At 39.8% G+C, this 21,719-nt stretch overlaps 1 protein-coding gene across 1 annotated transcript in view; it reads right to left on the reverse strand.

The window, feature by feature from the left end:
* Positions 1 to 9,837, reverse strand: part of ABCA5 (ATP binding cassette subfamily A member 5) — a 70,132-nt gene extending 60,295 nt beyond the window's left edge. The window contains exon 1 of the mRNA XM_034641177.1: positions 9,583 to 9,837. The gene's annotated coding sequence lies outside the window, so the exon portion shown is untranslated. The remainder of the gene's footprint in view (positions 1 to 9,582) is intronic.
* Positions 9,838 to 21,719: the final 11,882 nt, after the last annotated feature.

Raw genomic sequence — 21,719 nt, forward strand, 5'->3', positions numbered from 1 at the left:
CTTTAAAAAAAAAAAAAAAAAAAAAAGTAAATATAAGTTTCGATCAAATAAGTATTCTCCTTAAGTGCACAAAGACGAGAGATTTTAACAACGGAATTATAGACAACTTACTTTCTTTGTGCTTTTTTTCCATTTTCTCAATTTTCCTATTAATATGTGTTACTTATGTACTAAAAAAATTATAGCAGTGCCTGGCTGGCTCAGTCAGAAAAACATGCAACTTTTGATCTCAAGGTTGGTAGTTCAAGCCCCACACTAGGTGTAGAGATTACTTAAAAATAAAAAATCTTTTTTAAAAAATCACACAATTAAGGGGCGCCTGGGTGGCACAGCGGTTAAGCATCTGCCTTCGGCTCAGGGCATGATCCCGGCGTTGTGGGATCGAGCCCCACATCAGGCTCCTCTGCTATGAGCCTGCTTCTTCCTCTCCCACTCCCCCTGCTTGTGTTCCCTCTCTCGCTGGCTGTCTCTATCTCTGTCAAATAAATAAATAAAATCTTTAAAAAAAAAATTTTAAAAAAAATCACACAATTAAACATACTGCAAAAAATATTAAATAAGTAAATTAAAAACAACTAATAAAGCAGTCAAGAATGGAGGATACATTAAAAATAAATTCTTCCAACATCTCATTAACGTTATTATCAGATTCTGTAAAGAACTGATAATCATTTCTGGGCCAAAAAGAAGAAACAAGCAAAAAAATAAAAACTACTCATTCAAGGATGATTTACTACAACACAAACAGAAACATTAACCGGTACAGCAAGAACATTCTCATTATCTGCCAAAACACATTGATTTAGTGGGCACCAATGAATTATTCATTCAAACTGAATGCTGCATGCTTAAGTAAGTCTTCATTTTTAGAAAACAGCCTCCTCATAAAGTTGCTGATGGACTCACAAATATTTTTCTTCCTTGAGAACTGCTCCTTGAACTCAGGGCTTTTGTCTTTAACAGGCTTGTCTGAAGTTTATGAAAACTTGCACCCAGCCCACCACTAGTCAGGGCTTTTTACAGCAAAACTTACTTCTACCCTCTGATGTGGGAAACAAAGGCAGAAGGAGATATAGATAAAATTAAATGTCCTTATAACCTGCAGCCCATTGACAATAATTTGAGGCAGGCAGAGCATAACATTCCTCCAGGAAGCTCCCAACTGCCTTAATGTTAAAACCTTGGTAGAGGGAAAAACTACCTCAGATTAACAATAGCCAGGCCGCCACTATCCTAAGAGTCTTCTTTAGCATATGAAAATCCTTTTGAAACTTCCCTTTGTCTTTACTTCCCCCAACCCCAAAGTATATGATCAGCTGCCCCTCACAATCCCGGGACAGCAGCTCTTTCTGCCCATTGGTCCTGCCCCAGGGTCCTGTTCCACCTCTTTAATAAAACCGAAGACCTCTCAAGAATTGGCCATCAGCTCTGGACCCCAACACTACCTCAAAAACACATCACCCTCCACCCTCCCACCACGCCAAGAGATACACAAACCCCATACCACTTCTACAGCCACCTCTGATCTGTATCAATTCAATTTTCTCCTGGCAGTACAGAATTTTTAAGAGATCAGGAGACTGGAGTCATGTAAACAGTTACATTAATGGAAACGTTTAAGAAAGAAAATTCAGGGGCCCCAGTTGCTCAGTGGGAAGAGCACACAACTTGTTGAGTTTGAGCCCCATGTTAGGTATAGAGCGTACTTAGAAAAAAAAAAAAAAAAAAGAAAGTTCATGCACTCTTGGTACTATGCTGTCCCCTAAAGTATGATACCTCCTGTGCCCAAAACTTGGTTTTTCTTTCTTAAGAGTATGTGAAATGCCCTGTTATTCACCCAATATATTTTATTTTCACATAAGCTAGCAAGAATCAGATTCTGTTCCTCACAACCAAAAACACTTAACTAATGTAACAGTATAACGGAGTATTCATAAGGACAAGAGTAATTTTCAAAGTGAGTATGATAAGGGGAATGTTAAAAACCTGTCTACCTCCCCTCCCTACAAAGTGAAGAATTCCACTGATACTATTGGGAGTGCCTAAGGGCAGATAAAAAGTTGAGAACCACTGAATGATGTAGAGTTCTTCAAGTTACTTTAAAATAATATTAACAGGGTAATGTTTCTATAGAAGAGAACACACAGTAACTAATCAAGGAAGTCACTTTGGTGTCTATCCAATTCTCCGTTTTATGTCCTTTCCTCCAAAGCATAAGATGCTTTCATGCTGTTTCCCTTCTGCTCCTGAGCTCTCTATTCTTTAGGGAGATTTTTCTGTCCTCATCCTTTTCCTTAGTCAAATCGTCCTCCATTACGTTGTCCCCAGGTCTCTTGGGGAGTATTCCCTACTTATTGGCTAGATAATCTAATCAATATGAGGCTGAGTTGATCCATTATCATCTGTCATTCTCCTCCACCAAAAAAGATTCAAAATCAACGCAAACATAAACGGGGCTAACAGCTGTTTTAATATTTATAGAAAGGAGGGGCGCCTGGGTAGCGCAGTTGTTAAGCATCTGCCTTCGGCTCAGGGCGTGATCCCGGCGTTCCGGGATCCAGTCCCACATGGGGCTCCTCCGCTGGGAGCCTGCGTCTTCCTCTCCCACTCCCCTGCTGTGTTCCCTCTCTCTCGCTGGCTGTCTCTCTGTCACATAAATAAATAAAATCTTTTTAAAAAAATATTTATAGAAAGGAGATACTCCATCTACATTTGACTTTGAATCTTTAAAAAGATTTCTATTTTGAATTAAAATAATACCTTTTAAAGAAGAGGTTAATTTATCAGGTAAAATCCCAACCTTACCTCTTCATCTACTTCCCCCTGGAAGAGTAGGTGTCTGTATTTAAACTGAGAGGCGGTGCAAGCCATTAGGTGGCTTCTGACTTTCAGCAGACTTGCACTGTTGTCCCCTGCCCCAACACACACAAAATCAAAAAAAACACCAGGCCATAGTAAATCTAAGCAGCATCTTCAGACATGCTGAAAGAAACTGGAATCAGTAAGCATTTACATAAAAACAATACCAAGAGGAGACACCAAAGTCTACAATCCCAACAACTGACAGTACAGTACAAGAGTGTGACCTCTGGATGCAAACCAATTAAAACATGAATCCAGCCTCTGCCACTTACTATTCTTGAGACTTTGGACAAGTTATTTAACTTTTCTATGTCTAAGTTTTCTCATCTATAAGTGAAATAATAATAGTATCCACTTCTTTATTAGAATGACTAAAAGAATTAATACAAGTAAGTAAAAATACATGAAAATGGCGTCTGATGTATGGCAAGTATTCATACACATTGAAAATCAGTACAACTAATATCCTCAAAAGGATAACAAAGAATATCATATCCATAAAACAAAAACAAGGCAATTAAAAAAAAAGCTACCTGAAACCTGGAAATGAAGCAGATTAATAGAAATAAAATTCTCAGTAGATGGGGTGAACAGCACCTGAAGCAAATCAGTGAGTTAGAAAGAATGCTGAATAAGGAAATCTCCCAGAATGGATGGTAAGAGTGCAAAGAGCCAAAAAGTATTAAGAAATCTGTTATAGGAGCACCTGGGTGGCACAGTCGTTAAGCATCTGCCTTTGGCTCAGGGCGTGATCCCAGCATTCTGGGATTGAACCCCGCATCAGGCTCCTCCACTGGGAGCCTGCTTCTTCCTCTCCCACTCCCCCTGCTTGTGTTCCCTCTCTCGCTGGCTGTCTCTCTCTCTCTGTCAAATAAATAAATAAAATCTTTTAAAAAAATCTGTTATAAAATTATAATGATGGATCAGTATGACTGACTGTAGAGAGCTAGATGGAGTCACCCATGCTACACAGGAGCCTGTGTAAACAAGAACACAATCAATTAAAGGTACTGCAGCTAGGAGATATCACCAAGATCAGCAACAGCTGATGACACTCCGAACTGATACCAAACAGGAGCAGAGGAGGTCTGCGGGGGCCCAAGACTGATTAAACCCCTTTAAAAACAGAGGATTTTTGCGGCAAACTGTCAGACTGTTCAGACCTGACCCCTCTATGTCTGACCACTTAAAAAAGGCAGCTGCCGCTGCAGGCTCTGTCCAACTGATCTCCGAGAGGAACTGAGATTCTTCACTGCTCAAACACAGTAAGCAGTAAGTGCCAATAGCTGACCTGGACAAAACAGATGCCTTATCTCAGCTGTGAGCCTACAAACCGACTTCACGTTTGGTTCGTTAACTTCCTACCCTCTGTGTTATCTTGTTTGTGGTGTGACTTGTCTAATGTCCTGCTTTGTGTGCTAAGAAGCCAAGTTAATCACATGGTGAAATGTCACTGAGTTTGGAATCCTGTAACCCCTTTATAATAATGTTAACCTTGCTTCATGACTGAATAAAACATTGTGGAAAGACGTAACTTGGTGTGTGCACCTTCAGTGTGCTCATAACACTGGCCTAAACATACTAATGTTTCTTAAATTCACAAGCTCTAGTCTAATCATGGGAAAACGTTAAATTTCAATAACCTTGAACTTCTATCTATTCAACTTATTAAAACATCTTAAAGAAGAAAATCCAATTGTCTGCTTGTTTCCTTCGTGATATGAAACACCTGGTTTGGTTCTTAAAGAAACATTCTTAACATTGATTTTTCACAAACTTTTTAGTTTAATGTTATCTAAACAGTAATTTTAAAGCTATAGCAGGTTTTTGTAAACAGACACAAGAATGGACTATTTGTCTTCCTCACCCCCACCACCCACAGTGTCTATGCAGGCCCAACTGAAAGGGGCCATTGCGATAAACCAGGCAACGTCTGCTCTGCATAATAATGTGAAGTATTACTCTACTGTAAAAGATTCCTTGCAAATTTGGGTGTTTGGGAAAATATTTTGCTTCCTATTCCAGTGTCCAGATCATATTGGCTCTGAGCATGTTTGCCCTTTTTTTAAGAAGACAGAAAGAAAAAGAATAGGGGCGCCTGGGTGGCGCAGTCGTTGAGTGTCTGCCTTTGGCTCAGGGCGTGATGCCGGCGTTCTGGGATGAGCCCCACATCAGGCTTCTCCGCTGGGAGGCTGCTTCTTCATCTCCCACTCCCCCTTCTTCTGTTCCCTCTCTCGCTGACTGTCTCTGTCAAATAAATAATTTAAAAAAAAAAAAGAAAAAGAATAAAAAAGGGTGCCTGTGACTCCCACTGGTAGGGTAAATCACAAAAGTCCTTTCTTCTCACCCTCATCCCCAACTCTTCTGCAGGATTTCTAATGGGAAATCAGAGTGGAGGAAAGACGTGGGAAGGCTGTGCTTTCTATACTGAACTGAAAGATAAAGAGATGCTCTCTGGGATGAGACCAACTTCTATGGGTGGGTGAATGAGGTTTCCTGAAAGAGGTGGAGATCCATCCAGCAGAAGTGAAATGCAAGTGGTGCTTCTGACAGACATGTGTAAATGAAAACAAGGCTTCAAAGTTAGAAATGAGTTGTGGCCAGCGAGGGGACATCTGTGAAGAGTTTAACTTCTCAGGTGCCTTCTCCTAAACCAAAAGAAAAGCCTAAATTATTTAGCACAGGGGTCTAAATGTCTTCTTTATGCACTATAATTCTCTTTAATTATCTGAAACCTTATAGCCTTATAAAGGCATTCAAAAGGATAACAGGAAAAGGCAAGAAAGGATGCTTAGCCAGCCCCACATGTGACATTGTCTGTAAGTGGGAACAGGATCCAGGAGTTTACTCACTAGTGATGGAGTTCATGAAAGCCACGGCACAGCTGTGAATGGTGCAGAGGACTACACAACATCAGAAAGAGCTTTCTGAATAGACAACACATAGGACTTTCTCTTTTGCAGCATATACCAGAAGAGGATCCTTGAAAGCACAGGCTAACAACTGAAATACAATAAAACTTCTAATGACATAGTTTTAACAAATCATACTTTTTGGAAAACTTATAATACCTGATATAGTTCCAGCACAAAGACGTACCAGACCAGTACCTTAATTGCCTAACAAAGCCAATTCTTAAAAACAATGCTAAAAACAATGACGGATACACAGAAATAAGAGTACACAATTATTCTTAAACATTTTAAGTTACTTTCCATTGCTCAACAGCATACCTGAGGAATGCATTATGTTTGCTGTAGAGCTTTTAAATAATAATTAGATAAGTTTTAAACACCTAATATCATTAAAGGTTTAATCAAATATTTAACTTTCCTAGATAAAAACAATTCATACTAAATCTATAAACTGCAAGAAAATTCAAAGCCCACTAAAGCCTATCTTCCTTTTCTAATGTACTGATAATTGACTTAGGACTAGAAATTATATAACCCAGTATTCAATATCAAATATTTATTCATCTATTAAAGAAATATTGATTACTACATTACACCTGATGTGAAATATATTTTACCTTTCTCAAAGCAATAAAAAATGTTCAGACTGTTAGAAATAATTGTTAGAAATTATTTGGAATGTATTAGTTTTATTTCTGAAAGAAATGAATGAAGATTATATCCTATAAAATAAAGAAATTGAGTCATCCTGGTAAGAGATGTGGTCAATCACCTTTTTAGCAAGCTTCAAAGATTTCTGGAAAGGCTTTTTGCTGAAAATGTTCCCCATCTCCAACAGGTAACTGTCAGAGGTTACTCCTAGTCCACCAAGCAAAGATGATTATCACTACTTTCTTCCACTTCCGTATCCAATAAGTAAACTAATTGCAGTTATCATACTGTGTCCTCATTATTTTTGTTTACATGCCTTAATCTTGAACTTGACGATGAGATTCTTGACCAAAAAAGACTGCTTTATCTTTGCTTCTCCACCACCAATATCCTCTTACTGCAAATTCCTTTATCAGGGCTTGCTAAGAGTCCTTACAGATCAAAGGTCTGCCAACTACCATGAAGGAGGTAGGAGCTAAATCCAGGGCAGCGCCTGTTTTGTACAGCCCACAGTTAAGAGTATTTTTCACACTATTAAATGGCCAGGGAAGGGGGGGAATCAAAGAATAATATTTGTGACATGTAAAATTACATGAAATTCAAATTTCATGACTATAAATAAAGTGTTATTCGAACACAGCCATGCTCACTCATTTCTATATTGTCTATGATTGCTTTTGTGCTACAACGGCAGAGTTAATTGATACAGAGACCATATGGTCCACAAAACCTAAAATATTTACTATCTGGCTCTTTACAGAAAGTTTGCTGACCCCTGTTATAGATTAAGGGAGGGAGAAAGAAGAAAAGTGGCCAGTTCATTGAACACTTACTAAAATTTATGCATCAAACAATGGGAAAAAATAGACAATGTCAATGCCTTCTCAGATAGATAAAATTTAATATAATGTATTAAGTCCAATTGGGGAAAGAATGGAAAGGAAATTTCAGGCAAAGAAAAAAGAAGGGGAAAGCTAGAGTCCCAAAAGGGCTTTACTTGTATAAGGAACAGGGATTCCTGTGACATGGCTGAGGCATGGACAAAGTGAACTGGGGCTAAGGGGGCAGGTGTATTGCTCTAGATGACACTGAAAAGACAGGCACTGGAGACGGATTGTGAAACACGCAGTACGCAAAATTAGATTAGACACCTTTACTTTGTGCACCCACATAGAGTACCCTGTATTTCCTCTACTTTGTTTTTCATACCTAAGAATAATTGTTTAATTGCCTGGTAATCATGTATTTCACTAGTCCTTCCATTCTCCCAATCCCCAAACCTCCACTCACTTCTACCAGCAGCATCACATTCAGATTAAAACCTTAATTCTTACTTCATTAAAAAACTGAAGCAATCAGAAGAAATTTCCAAATGTCCCACTATCCTTCCTATCCTTCCACGTATAACTATGCCTACAATAATGCTAAATATTTCAACAATATTCCATTTCTGGCTAACCTGATAACTCTGTTTTAGTTAAAAATCTGAACCATAAAAGCTTAAACAGAATCTGGTGTTTAAGGTTTATTTTTTGGAAGAAGAGGTTAAGAATATATTTGGCAGATGACCTGAAAGAAATTCCTGCCAAATTACATCACTGGTTTCTCAACTAATAAAAGCACCATAAAATTTAACTTAACGGGGGAAATCATAAATACTCTCTTCTTCTCATGTTTTAAAATTTACTGAAGGTAATGTAATAATAAAGCAAAATACTGTCACCATGATTTAACCTGAATTTTATGACCATATTTTTTTGTTGTTGAATGGGAAAACAATGCAATGGTGTCCACATAACCAGCTATCCCATCCCTTTTCTTACATATAATAGGCTCCTAAAAGCTTGAGCTCACAACTATTTTAATCCAATTAATTCACATGCTAGTAAAGACTAGTAAAGATTACAATTTAGTAGAATATTACAAACTTATTTTACATGATCATCCTCTCAATGAACCCAAGGGCAGAGATTATAAAAACTGTATTCATCTTGGTACTCTTCCCACACAGTATCTGGAATAGGAAAGACATTGAAATAAACGTGTATAATATTAATAGATTTGCTTTGACCCCAACTGTAAGACTGCTTATTCCAAACCCTGTTTAAAGGCAAACGAACTGGAACAGCACACAGTCAAGGATTATTGCCTTGTTAGTTTCATTTCAACCCAAACATCCCAAGGGCCTTAACTGCCCTAATAGTGTTCTCTTGTATGGAGTCTTCCCTGAAGACACCCATTATACGGCTCTCTTGGGCAGACACAAAATACGGTGGGTAAAGAAAGCACCAGAATTTAGAGTCAGGCATCCCTAGGTTCGAATCTCCGTTCCACCTTTTTGCTAGTTGAGACCTTCACAAGTCACTTAACCTCTTTGTGACCCATTTTCAACCTGTGCCCAACCTCAAAGAGGTTGCTGTCAGGACGAAATGAGATTAACACGGCGCCTGGCTCACAATTGGGGGTCCGACACATCTCTTCTCCCCTTCTGTTCCTTCAGAATGTCCTCGACAGAAAGCACATCTTCATTTTTTCCGACTTACTTCTTCGAAAAGGTGCATGTTAGCCTCAGGCGCACAGGAGAAACCCCCCTCCGACCTACTAGCACCTCCAACCCATACATGGATACCTCCCGCCTAACCAGCTTTCTGGGACGCGGAAATCTTTTCATGCCCAAGCTCTGCCTTGCGTTTTTGAGGAATCAGGGCATTTCCCCCCAAATCATGTCATGAGACCTGCGCACTCTCCTCTCACGCAAACTCTCCTAACACCGGGGTCAGAAGCGCCGCGAGAGCCCCAGGGAATGACCAGCGCTCAGCGCTTGAGGCGTTTGGAGGGAAACGTACTCGCACAACATTTTCCCTCTCCCGCCGCCCTGCGAGGGACCCGCAGCCGTCCCGCGAGGCCCCCCGCACCCCCGCGCGACACCCAGGCAGCGGCCACCGCGACCCCATCGCGGCCCCCAGCAAACCGCGCTTCCTCCCACCAAGGGGCTCTTCCCGCCCCCCTCTGCTCGCCGCCTGGGCAGCCACCGAGGCCCGCTGCACCCCGCCACCCTTCTTCCTCGCCCGCCTCTCCTCCGCGGCTCACTCCCGAAGGGGCGGCGTCCCCGCGGGCGAGCCGCCGGCGCCGCTGCCCTCCAAGCCCCCCTCCCCTCAGGGCCGAGCCGCAGCGCGGTCAGGCCGGGACACGCTCCGCCTGGGGAGACGCTCCGCGCGGGTGACGGAAACGGGAGCGTGTGTGAGAGAGAGCGCGGCCCCGCGCGCGCGCCCCTGCTGCTCGGCCCGCAGCGCCCCAGAGCCGCAGGGCCGGCAGCGCGCCTGCGAGGGGAGCGCGCCGCGCCGGAAGCTTCGCTCCGCCTCCTGCCGAACGCACCTGGGGGCGGGGCTCCCGAAGGACAGGGATCTGCGGACACGCGCGCTCCCGGCGCTCGGCCCCTCGCGTCCCCGCGCGGGCTGTGGGGCTGAAGCACCCGTGAGGCCTGCGCACCTGGGGGCGGGGCTCCGAGGGGGCGGGGCGATGGGGGCGCTCTGAGCCCCGGGCATGCGCGCGCCCGCGCGCGCCCAGCCACAGAGCCTGACAGTCTCTGGCCCAGGCCCTGGAGCTCGGGATCCGTATGGTCTGCGGAGACCTCGACATGCTCTCCCTGGAGGCACAGGCAAAACAACAGGCCTGAAGTCAGGGGCTAGCTTTTGAGTCCAAATGCTGTCGCTTCATGCCGTTTGACCTTGACCTGCAGCCCTCCCATTAGCCTCCCCCGTGGCATCAAGTTTTAGGAACCCTTTCTTGTCTTTTCCAGCTTTTGAGTGGCCCTCTCCCAGGACTGCATTTCGTTTCACTCCACTGCCCCTTGTCCTCGCCGCTGCAGTGTCTGGGTTGCAGTGTTCTCATTCTCTCCCAACTGCTGCCTCGTTCCCCCATCAGACACCAACCTGAGACATCTGGACACCGAGGATGCTTTTACTTTCTTAAGTGTCCTCAGGAGAGTCTGGGAATGTGGCGGATCCTGAATTTTCCAAACGGCCTGACACACAGCCATCTGTGGGAGATTCTAAACCGCACTTATTTTTTGCTAAAAATATAAACCGATGTTTTGAGTTTTATTGCCCAAAGTGACCTAAATGGTAGACAGAAGTTATTGTAAAGGAAAGAAAAGCTCAACGCTCGCGTTACAGATTTTCTTCTCCAGATTTCCATACAGTCACATTTCTTGCACAGTTATTTACTTTGGGGGAATTTAACTATTTAAAGACTTTTTAAAAATTCTGTTAATCCTGTGTATACCATGTATTTTTACATATCTTTGTTTTTCTGCTTCTCAAATTTAAACCAAATCTCTCCAACCGTCACTGCTAAATTCTACCAAAAAGGGGGGGGGGGGAATCAAGGAACCGGGTTTTATTTCTCCTACCCAATGGATTAAATGAGAAATTCAAAGAGGTTTAGCAGAGTCCATGATGATTAAAAATCTGGCAGTGGGAGTGCAGGAGGGGAAATAGAAATGTCCTAGAAACTATGCAGGAAAACTGAAGAAGGCAGGTAATAAAAACTATTCAACCCTATATTTTTTGTCTTTTGAAATGTCTAAGACATGTTAGTTACAAATTCAGAAGAATGAATTCCTGATGGTCTAGGATTTGTGCGCAAGTGTGTCGATGGAGGTCAAAGATAAATGAACTTGGTAAAAATGTGTTACTGGAACATATTCACCTCAACTCTGCAATTGTACTTCTCACTAGTAACCGCAACCTGCTCTAACATCAGAAGTTAGAGCATCTTTTCTATCACCGTGCGAAGCATTTGTTTCTTGAGCTTCCTATTCTTATAAGGCTCTCTGTCATTCATACTGTCTGCTGGTGCTTTTACTCTTGTTTCAAGACCAAAACCTAATTCCCCGAAATCCTTCTCAGTCCAGGCAAAATGATCTTCCTTTCCTCAACTGCACTCATGCTCCCATCTTGTTCACCATCATTTTACTTGCGTACTGTCTCTTTAATTAAATTGTAAGTAGTCTGGGATTGAGTTTCTTCTTATATGAATTTGGATTTCTAGGTCTTACGCATCATAGTGTGCCGTACGTGTTGTTGATAATGCTGGGGTTGAAAAACCACTGGTACAAGAGGTTGCAAATATTATTGTCATTATTATCCCCACAAAATAGCACCACTCACTCAACAAAATCTACCTAATAAAAGAAAGGGAAGATATTACATTGTTCTTATAGGGTGGATCACAAAATTAGGATGATAATATGGTTTGGGGAATTACAGGGAGAGAACACTAAGACCTTTACATTAAAAAAACTGCCGTAAAAAAATATATTGACCATAACATATTTTACTGTCTCTTTGAGACGGCTATTTATTGGTTTTTGTGTACCTTGTAAACAATTTAGCCACATAATCTCAATCTAAATTTCCACAGTTACCAGGTCCCAGTACTAAATAAGCATCTGCAGGGAAGATGTTCCTTTCTGAGCTTCTGTATCTAGGAAATAGCAAACAAGCCATCCTGCGTGGTTGTCATGACGGCAACCCAAATCCCCATATCTCATTAATAGATTTTTAAACAAATAAATCACATGGGAATACATAGATCATAGAAGTCATAGACTGAGATTTAACAAGTTGCCTAGCTGAACAAAATAAATGGTGAACCAGAATTTTGACAGTATTTAATTTAGAAAAGAGAATGAAACTTGCTACCCTTTTCCCAGTGTTACATCAGTACCTTATTTTGCATGATTATCAATGCTTTGAAAATTACATATGCCATTTTTAAATTATCACTATTAAGCATCTTTATAATTTCTTGTTTTTAAACATTTACCATTTCTCCAAGCTAAAAAAAGTGCCAAGAGAAGGGATGTGGTTTCTAAATTCAGGGTTTAAATTAGGTATAATTTAAAGGAGTTTCAAATTAGAATCTTTTTCTAGAATAAGGCCAGACAAATAAAGAAACACAGCCTTGACTGACAAAGTAGAAAGAGAATCTTGTGTCTTTAATGATAGAATTCCAAACTGCCATCTCAAATGGGGCTGAGATTGTTATTAAATAGCTTAGAGAAATGATTAATTAATTATCGGTGGAAGGTTGGAGATGAGAACGACTTCTAAAGGTAGTTTTAGTTTGTTTGGCTTTTATTACAGGAAAATTAGTCAAGGAGATTAATATGTGAAGAATACCTAGCCGAATTTGATATTTAAAAAACTCAGCTAACCCACAGCATACATCGAGGACCTGGTATTCTTGCTTTGCAAGAACCCTGACTTTGCAGGTGAACAAAAAAAGGCAAAGAAGTCAACAACTATTCTAAGAGACAACAAAATACATAATTAAAGAGCATCAAATGGAAGGTGATACTTGTTCCACCGTTAAACGCTGTGGTATAAACTATAAAGTGCGGTAGAGAAAACATGAGGGCTGGAGTTACCTGGTACCTTCAAGAGGAAAAGGGGGAAGGTGGGTTTAACAAGCACGGAGTATGATAGAGGGCACAGAGAAATAATTATGCCTGCCTAGGCTTTTATAAACGTAAAATTATCAATTTACCTAAGAGAATAATGTAAAGGCTAAAAAGGAGAGTTGACTCGATCTGTGTGTTTTTCCTTCAGTAAAGAAAATGGACTTCAAGGTGGTAAAGGTGAAACGAAGTACAGAAAGAAGTGAAATTCGAGAGAGGTGAGGGGACAGTAATCAAGCACCTATCTGTTTCAAACAAGTTCACGTTTCCAGGCACAAATTACATCCCACAGCTATTCGCGGGTAACCTGAGATCCATGATTGGTAAATTCAGAGAAACTGTAAAAAATGAAAGAAAGACGACAGATCACCTGTGTTCGAAAACTGGTTTAGAGGTAGACACTAAAAGCTTTAAAACAGAAAAGTAAAATTCCTGAGTTCACAGTTAAATATATTTTGTGAACATTTAGAAGACAGGCTGGTGGTCACTAAGAACCAGACTAACTAAAGATAAGTCATACTGTACTTCTTTTTTTATGTGATTTTGAATTAAAATGGGAATTGTATAATCATGATAGAAATTAATTTCAGGGGCGCCTGGGTGGCACAGCGGTTAAGCGTCTGCCTTCGGCTCAGGGCGTGATCCCGGCGTTATGGGATCAAGCGCCACATCAGGCTTCTCCGCTGTGAGCCTGCTTCTTCCTCTCCCACTCTCCCTGCTTGTGTTCCCTCTCGCTGGCTGTCTCTATCTCTGTCAAATAAATAAATAAAATCTTAAAAAAAAAAGAAATTAATTTCAGCAAAGCATTTAATCCAGTCTTTCCTGATATTTGTGGATGAGACTCCCACATAATGGCTTGATATAATTATAATTAAGTACACTCAAATTAAGTTGGATAGTTGTAGCCGAAGTTCTGTTCTGAAGACAGGACTAGGAAACAAAATTATATTAACAACTTGAACTCTGAGCTAAAATATAAAGATAAAATTTAACAAGAATATATAAAAGTCCCTACATTGGTTTACATTGAAAAATGAAAGCACAAAGGAAGTACAAAATAGGATTCTGGTTTAGCCATGTGAAAATCATCAAGAGGTTTTCTTGTCTGCCAAAATCAATGTGAGTTAATAATATATGTCAGATAGCCTGCAGCAATCCCTCTAATATTTCCAGTTGAAAACATTGTGCCGGGAAGCACCTGCCCCTTCCTTTCGGCCTTGGGGATCCCTTTCCTAGTATTCCCCTTCGAATTCCCTATCCCTTTGCAATAGGCAGAATACGGCCTACAACCTGCCCAAAGATGTCCACATCCTGATCCCTGGAACCTGGGAATATATTACTTTACATGGAAAAAGATTAGGTTTGCTAATCAGCTGAACTTAAAATAGGGAGATTATCCTGGATTATGCAGGTGGACCCACTGTAATCACAAGGGTCTTTAAAAATAGAAGAGGGAAGCAGAGAACAGGACAGAGTGATGCAAAGTGAGGATTCAACCCACCACCATTGGCTTTGAGGCTGGATGAAAGAATGCAGGTAGCCTCTAGAAGCTGGAAAAAGCAAGGAAACACTCTCCCTGAGAACCTCCAGAAAGAAATGCAGCCCTGCCAACGCCTTGATTTTTATCGCAGAGCGAATCATATGTTCTTACCCAGAGAACTATAAGATAATAAATCCAGGTTGTTTAAGTCACTGAGGTCGTGGTTATTTGTTACAGAAGCAACAGAAAAATAATACACCTCTTACAACTTGGTTTCATTCTCTGCCTTATAGCCTTTTTATTATTCAGCATCCAAATGTCCTTTCTTTTCTCCTCTCGGTCTAAGTAAGCAACAGAATGCCATAGAAAGGGCAACGAATTATTACTTCGATATTGTGGATTCATAAACTTAATAACTCATGTGACTCCATAATCCTAGATGCGTCGTTAGCCTCTATGATTACTAGTTTTCCAACTTGTAAAATAGGATAGAAAATATCTACCATCTTTCAGTAACTGGGTTGCTTCAAAGGAGTTTTTGAGATGAGGTGACTGAAATCACAAAAGCCAACTATGAAGCACATAATATGTGTTCCACGCTGCTATGTAGGCCTCACATGCAGTCTTTTATTTAATCTCTACAATGACAATGTGAGCTATGGACTACTATATTTCCCCCACCAAGGCAGAGAGAAGTATTTTGAAAGTTAGAAGGCACCAGAGATTACAAATAAATGGACATCATGGAGGAATCGATATACAATGAAAAAAAAAAAAAGAAAAGCTTTTTTCTACTAGTAATATGCCTAAAAAATGTTTTTTTCATTTAAACTTTACCGATATTCACTCTCAATATTTTTTCCTTACACATTCCCACCACAGCTATTCTCTTCATTAATCTGTCCATTCATTCTGTAAGTCATATCTGTCGGAATGCCTGTTATATGTCAGGTACTCTCCTAAGCATCGGGTAGAGAATAGAAAAAGAAACAGGCAGAGGGCGAGCTGTTAAGGAGTTTAAATTGTAAGGAGGGTTTTCGATAAAATCGGGAGTGACAGTACAGTGTGGTCGTAGCATTATGGCCATAGTTGTCAGTGGGAGGAGGTGAGTGATTCGTCTAATACAGACCTGAGAGGTGAAGGAACATTGTTCACAGAAAGTCATATTAGGGTCTGAAGACTGAATAGGGGTTAGGCAAAGGAGAAGGACAGAAAATTCTGGGAGAGTACTGTAATCTGCAGTAGATCAGCCTCTTCCTCCCTTATACTGACTTTCTTATTCTCAGCTCTCTCTACAAACTCGGATAGATCCTGCTGTAAGGTTCATCCCAAAATACAATTTGATGTTAAGTCTCAGATGTGAAAATTTCACGTTTTGTACTGAATAAGCCCTTGGTGTCTAAACCATTTGTATCTGATTCCACATTGTCTTAACCCAGTGGTCAAGCAGTACTGTTTTAGACCACTTTATTTCCTTATCCAGTCAGAACTTGGCCCATTTTTATTAGCTAATCATAAATAAATAACAAGTGAAAAATAAACAAGGGTTTCTAGAGAGAATTGGGTTTACCTGTCATGGCCTGCTGTTACCACTAGATGACGCACGTGTTCCTGGGAGACAAACGTGCTGATTCAGTTTCCCTCCCTTCCCGGGAACTAGAGAAACTAACCAATCAGAGGCTTGGGACGTGGGGAGGAAGAAACTGCCCAAACTAAATTTTAAGTGATCCTGGTTCTTAAATACATCCTTAAAAAATAAACCCAACATCTTCCTTTCCTTTTGGATAAATGGGACGGTAAGAAATTTAAAATTTAATTACCTGTACGCCCATCCACATCCCCACTCGTGCTTTATTTCCATTTCTTTCATTTTTACTTAAAAAAATTTTTTTTTCTTTTTAAAATTTTAAAAATATTTTTGTTTTAGTTTTTACTTTCTAAGAATACTGTCATTCCAGCATCCTAACCCATCCAATTGGACTACTTGTTCCCTATATATGCCCTCTACTGACTCATCTCCTAATCCAAGCTTATGATTTTCCCTCAATTTGGAAGAACCACTCTCTCTCCAAATACTTTCCCCTCTTATTATTACCTTTAGAAATCCCACTCATTCCTCCAGACACCTTTCAACTACCACCTCTACCATGACATTTTTTTTCTGTTACTACCACTAGAAAATGACCTTTTTTCAGTTCTCTTTTCCTTCTCTTAACAAGCTTTGTATTTTGTTTAATAATAAATGTATCATGCATCATTCTAAAGCTGTATGCATCTCTGTAGCACTTAAAGACTTTTTGCTTCAAGATTATTTATGAACCTTTCATAATCTCCCTGCTATAAAAAGTTTGCCTTTTGAGAACAGAGACCACCTTAGTCATCTTTATATGTCCCAAAACATTTAGCACCGTATTATTTATTGAGTTGATTTGAATGGTAGTCTCTATAAGACTGTTGCCCAAAACTCTAAGAATAAAAAATGAGATGATGATTCTTAGTGATAGTCTCTTAGATAATTTGGATGAAATTTGTTAGCAAGATTGGGAGAACCAAATCATCTTTCCAAGTAGAAATCACAGCCATGGCATGTGACTCACACCTCCTCTAAATTTATAGAAATAATGGATAGAATATAACTATTTTAAACTATAAAGCCGAGTTCAAAATTGAGAGAGTATAAACTTCAGACACCAGAAATGAAGAAGAAATTCAAAGTCATGGTAATCAGAGCCAGGAGTTAAGTTTTAACTTCCTGCAGGACCAAGAGGTGAGGCCCTAGAGCCACTCAATGAGTCTGGAGCTAAAACTGCTGCATAAATTAGGACCCTAAAGAGGCTGTCACTTTTTGAAGCCTAAGGAAATTGCCAAGAAGCTTATCTTCTACCCAGTAGCCTAGGTTGGATGGGTGGGGGGGATGGCGCCTCACAGTTCCCATGAAAAGAGAAAGTCCTAGTCTATGGATATCCAGTTTTACATTTGAAAACAGAAGCCCAACCTTAGGAACAGAGAAACTGCCAACCCCCTAGAGAAAAAAATATAAAACTGTGTAGTAAGGACACTTGCACAGCTCAGGGCACAAAGGAATCCCACATAATAAATTACCTTCATTGAAGATAAGTTCTCAATAGAATGTGCACACCTTGTACACAAGGGAACAATCCACCACAAGAGAGATTCAGCAGATAAACCAAGTTGGAAAAAAAAAAAATCTGTGCCCAGATAACTTCTGTTAATAAAACACCTTAATATGACTACAAAAGAATGGTTAAAACAAAAAGGAGAAATGTAAAATAAAAATAAAGTGAAAGAACAAGATAAGATTAAAAAATAGAAATATTGGGGGAAAAAAAGAAATATTTGAAAAAAATTAGACTTTATTGATTCATTAGTTCTTTCAAAAAAATATTTATTGAATATCCACAAAGTTCCAGCACTCTCTGAGAAGATAAAATGGTGAACAAGATATACAAATTCCCTACTGTCATAGAGTTTATATTCTATTGAAAATAAAACACTCAACAGATGGGTTTAACAGATGGACTAGAAACAGTAGAAGAGATGATTATTCAACTGGAAAATAAACGTGAGAAAATTACCCATAGTACAGCACAGAGGATTAAAACAACACGGAGAATATAAAAGTGACGTTAAGAGACATGGAGAATAAGGATGCTTGGGTAGGTCAGTTGGCTGAGCATCCCACTCTTGGTTTCCGCTCACATTGCCATCTTGTGGTTACGATCTGGTGGTCCTAAGATTGGGCCCCACGTTGGGCTCTGTGCTCAGCGTGGAGTCTGCTCGAGATTCTTTCTCCTTCTCCCTCTGCCCCTCCTGCTTGTGCTCTCTCTCTCTCATAAATAAATAAACAAATAAATAAATAAATCTTTAAAAAAAAGAGAGAGAGAGATGGAGAATAGAATAAGAAAGTACAATGCTCATCTAATAGAAGTTCCAAAAAGAGAGAAAAGAGATAATGGAGAAGAGGCACTTTTCAAAGAGAAAATGGCAAAGAATTCTTCAGAAAGAAAGAAAGACATGACCCATGGAATAATACGATGAGTCCTCAACAGGATAAATTTTCAAGAAGTCAATACTATATCCAGAAACTTCTTTTTAAAATTAAAGAACACCAAAAACAAGGGGAAAACCATAACGGGGGGGGGGGTGGTGGAGGAAAGAAACAAAGAAAAAACATCTACAAAATGTCTAGAATGACAAAAAAAAATCCAGGAACTCATTGTAAAATAAGATGGAAATAAAAATTTTAAAGTGCTCAGGAAATTCTCAGCTAAACTGTCTTTCAAAATGAGGATAAAAGAAGACAGTTTCAGGAAAAAAATCAATAGAGTTTACCATTAACAGACCTAGGCTACTAACAGATGTACTTCAGTGAGAAAAAAGTTGAATCCGAAAGGACAAAGCAACAGGCAAGAAGAAGGACCAAATAAAGAAAATGTCTCAAAGGTTGGGAGAAACCAAATAAGTATTGACTGTAATAATAATACATTCTAACCAAGAAAATGAAAACAGTGTCACATGAAAGAAGTAGGGTTGAAACGCTTTGTGTTTCTAACTTCCTGAAGTTTTTTGAGAGGAGGCTACAGTTACTACCAAGACTACCACATAAGCACTAAATAAATATTCATGAGACCCATGAGTCACCAGACATTCACGAGGAACGCCCTTTGGCCCCATGGGTCCTCTGCTCAAGCCAGTTAGATAAAATGCATAGGAGCTCAGCAAGTCATCAGTGCTGAGTTACAACGATGGCCCCACATACCAGTCCTTGGGTCTGGTAGAGAAAATACGAATTGGCTCTAGGTACCTTCGATTGCCGAGTCTTCTTACCTCACTCTCAGCTCTGGTCCTCACAGCCACAACGTTAACGGGGAAAGCTGATGTGGAAAAAAGGGGAGGTAGGACATATGAACATTTCATAACACAAGAGTCAGGTAATTTAGTTCTTCCCTGTCAATTACACCCTTTCCAAACTACACTATTAATCTCCTGCATCTCCTCCCCCTTGCCTCTTGCCGGATGCTTTAAATGGATTCGACGGTGTGATTTCAGCATCTTAATTTGGTTTGTCAGCCTTTCTGGTCAGCCCCTTCACAGTGGACTTGGAGGCTATCATTGCACCAAGGTAATTTCCCGCTGACATACCACTAAAAAGTAGAGAGAAACATATAACTCATAAGCAAAGAAGGGGGAGAAAGAGGAAGAAAAAAAGCACTGAAGTGGGAAGAGGAAAGTACTAAAAGGACTTAAGAAGTTACATTAAAAAAAAAAAAACTTGCGTATCTTTTCCTTTATTTCAAGAATGGATAGCCAATTTTTTATTCACATGCTGCTCCACAGAATTTGTTCATGGCTGTGTGGAATGTGGGTTAAGAAGGGTTCTAGGGGCATCTGGCTGGCTCAGTTGGTAGAGCGTGCAGCCCTTGATTTCAGGGTCATGAGTTCAAGCCCCACATTGGGCATAGAGATTACTTTAAAAAAAAATTAAAAAGCAAAGCAAAGCAAAGAAGGATTCTAAAGCGAAGCCTCACTTAAGTGAAAAAAAAGTGCCCTCGTCTATTGCAATGTCTCCTAAGAGGCACTGGAAATGAGAAGAAAGAATATGAGGCACATATTTGCCTTCCTTGACCCAGGTTTTCTAAGCTTTAAAAATCACTACCAATTCCCCAAGCTTTCAACAACTTGATGATATTTTCTTTTAGTGCTTTTCTTCCAATGGGTGCTCTTACACTTAATCATTTTACTAAGAGAAAAGTGAATTTGTATACTACTAGCTCAAAGAATATTTACAATATCTACAATTGCATCAAAATCATAAAGGTTTATATATATATTATGTATATAATATATATATTGCTACTACACAGAAAAGAAGGTAGAATGATATGCCTCTCATTGGCAGGAACTTTCAGCTGTTAATGCAATTGAATTCTACAAATGGCCACTGAGTTCTTACTGTGATATGCGCAAAGCACAAGAGAAAGCAATATTGCAAAACATAGTTCCTGTCCTTAGGAAACTTGGACTGCAGTGGAGGAGAAATCCATGTATACAACTGTAAAACAGAGTATGATGTCAGTAGATCCTAAATCTAGCTGGGTATCATCATCATCTGAGAAACTTCTTTAAAAAATTGAAATACATTTGACATAGAACATTACTTAACTATAAGGTGTCTAGCATGTCGATTTCGTACACTGAAATAGTGCAGTATGGGTGCCATCGTAGCACTAGCCTCTATTTATTTATTTCTTGTGGTGGGAATAATGAAGATCTAGTCCCTTAGTAAGTTGGATGTTTATAATGTTTATGCCTTGACACATGAATCACAATTCAGCTGGACACAGAATTCTTGTGTTTGTACCCTTTCCCCTCAAAACTTTGTGGACACACACATTGCTTCTGTTGTCTGAACCATTTGAGAGTAAGTAGCATACATTATGGTCCTTTCCCTCTAAACACCGTGGTGTCTATTATCTAAGAACAAGATACTTTCTTAAGCCTCCTCAGTTGAACAACATGGGTTTGAACTGCACGGGTCCGCAGAGATGCTGTTTTTTTCGATAAATAGAGTACAGTATCATAAATGTGTTTTCTGTTCCTTATGACTTTCTTAATAACGTTTTCTAACTTACTTTATTATTTCTCTAGCTTACTTCATTCAAGAATACAGTGTGTAACACATACAACATACAAACTATTTTAATTGACTGTGTTATTGGGAAGACTTTAGGTCAAAAGTAGGCTATTGGTTAAATTGGGGGGGGGAGTTAAAATTATATGTAGATTTTTGACTGCACAGGGGTTCAGCACCCTAACCCTTGTATTTTTCAAGGGTCAACTGTATAATTATTAATCTGTTTAGTTTCGCTCTTCCTTGTAAGAATATAAACTCCACTGGGACAAGAACTACTTCTCTGTTGGTCCCTGTTATATCCCCAGGGGCTAGAATAGTACCTGTCATTTATAGAACAAGGCTGGCAGACTTCTTCTAGGAAAGGCTAAAGATATGTATTTTAGGTTTTGCAGGTGAAGAGGCAAAATTCAAGATTATATATATGTGTGTGTGTGTGTACATATGTATATAAATAAATATATATACATAACGAGAGAAAACCAATTTCCACAATTTTTAATTGATAGAATTCAAAATATAATAATGATCACTGAATACAGTTTTTGTTAATACACAGGGCTGGATTGAGGGGAAGGCAGAGGGTAGGCAGCAAGGGTTTGGCCAACAGAACACCGGTGAAGCAGCGATAGCTCTTTGGAAGAGAGAACAGCAAGGGGAACAAAACAGCACTTGCTGGTGGCAGCCCCGGGACCC

The sequence above is a fragment of the Ailuropoda melanoleuca genome, chromosome 13 (genome assembly GCF_002007445.2).
Source record: "Ailuropoda melanoleuca isolate Jingjing chromosome 13, ASM200744v2, whole genome shotgun sequence".
Lineage (NCBI taxonomy): Eukaryota > Metazoa > Chordata > Mammalia > Carnivora > Ursidae > Ailuropoda > Ailuropoda melanoleuca.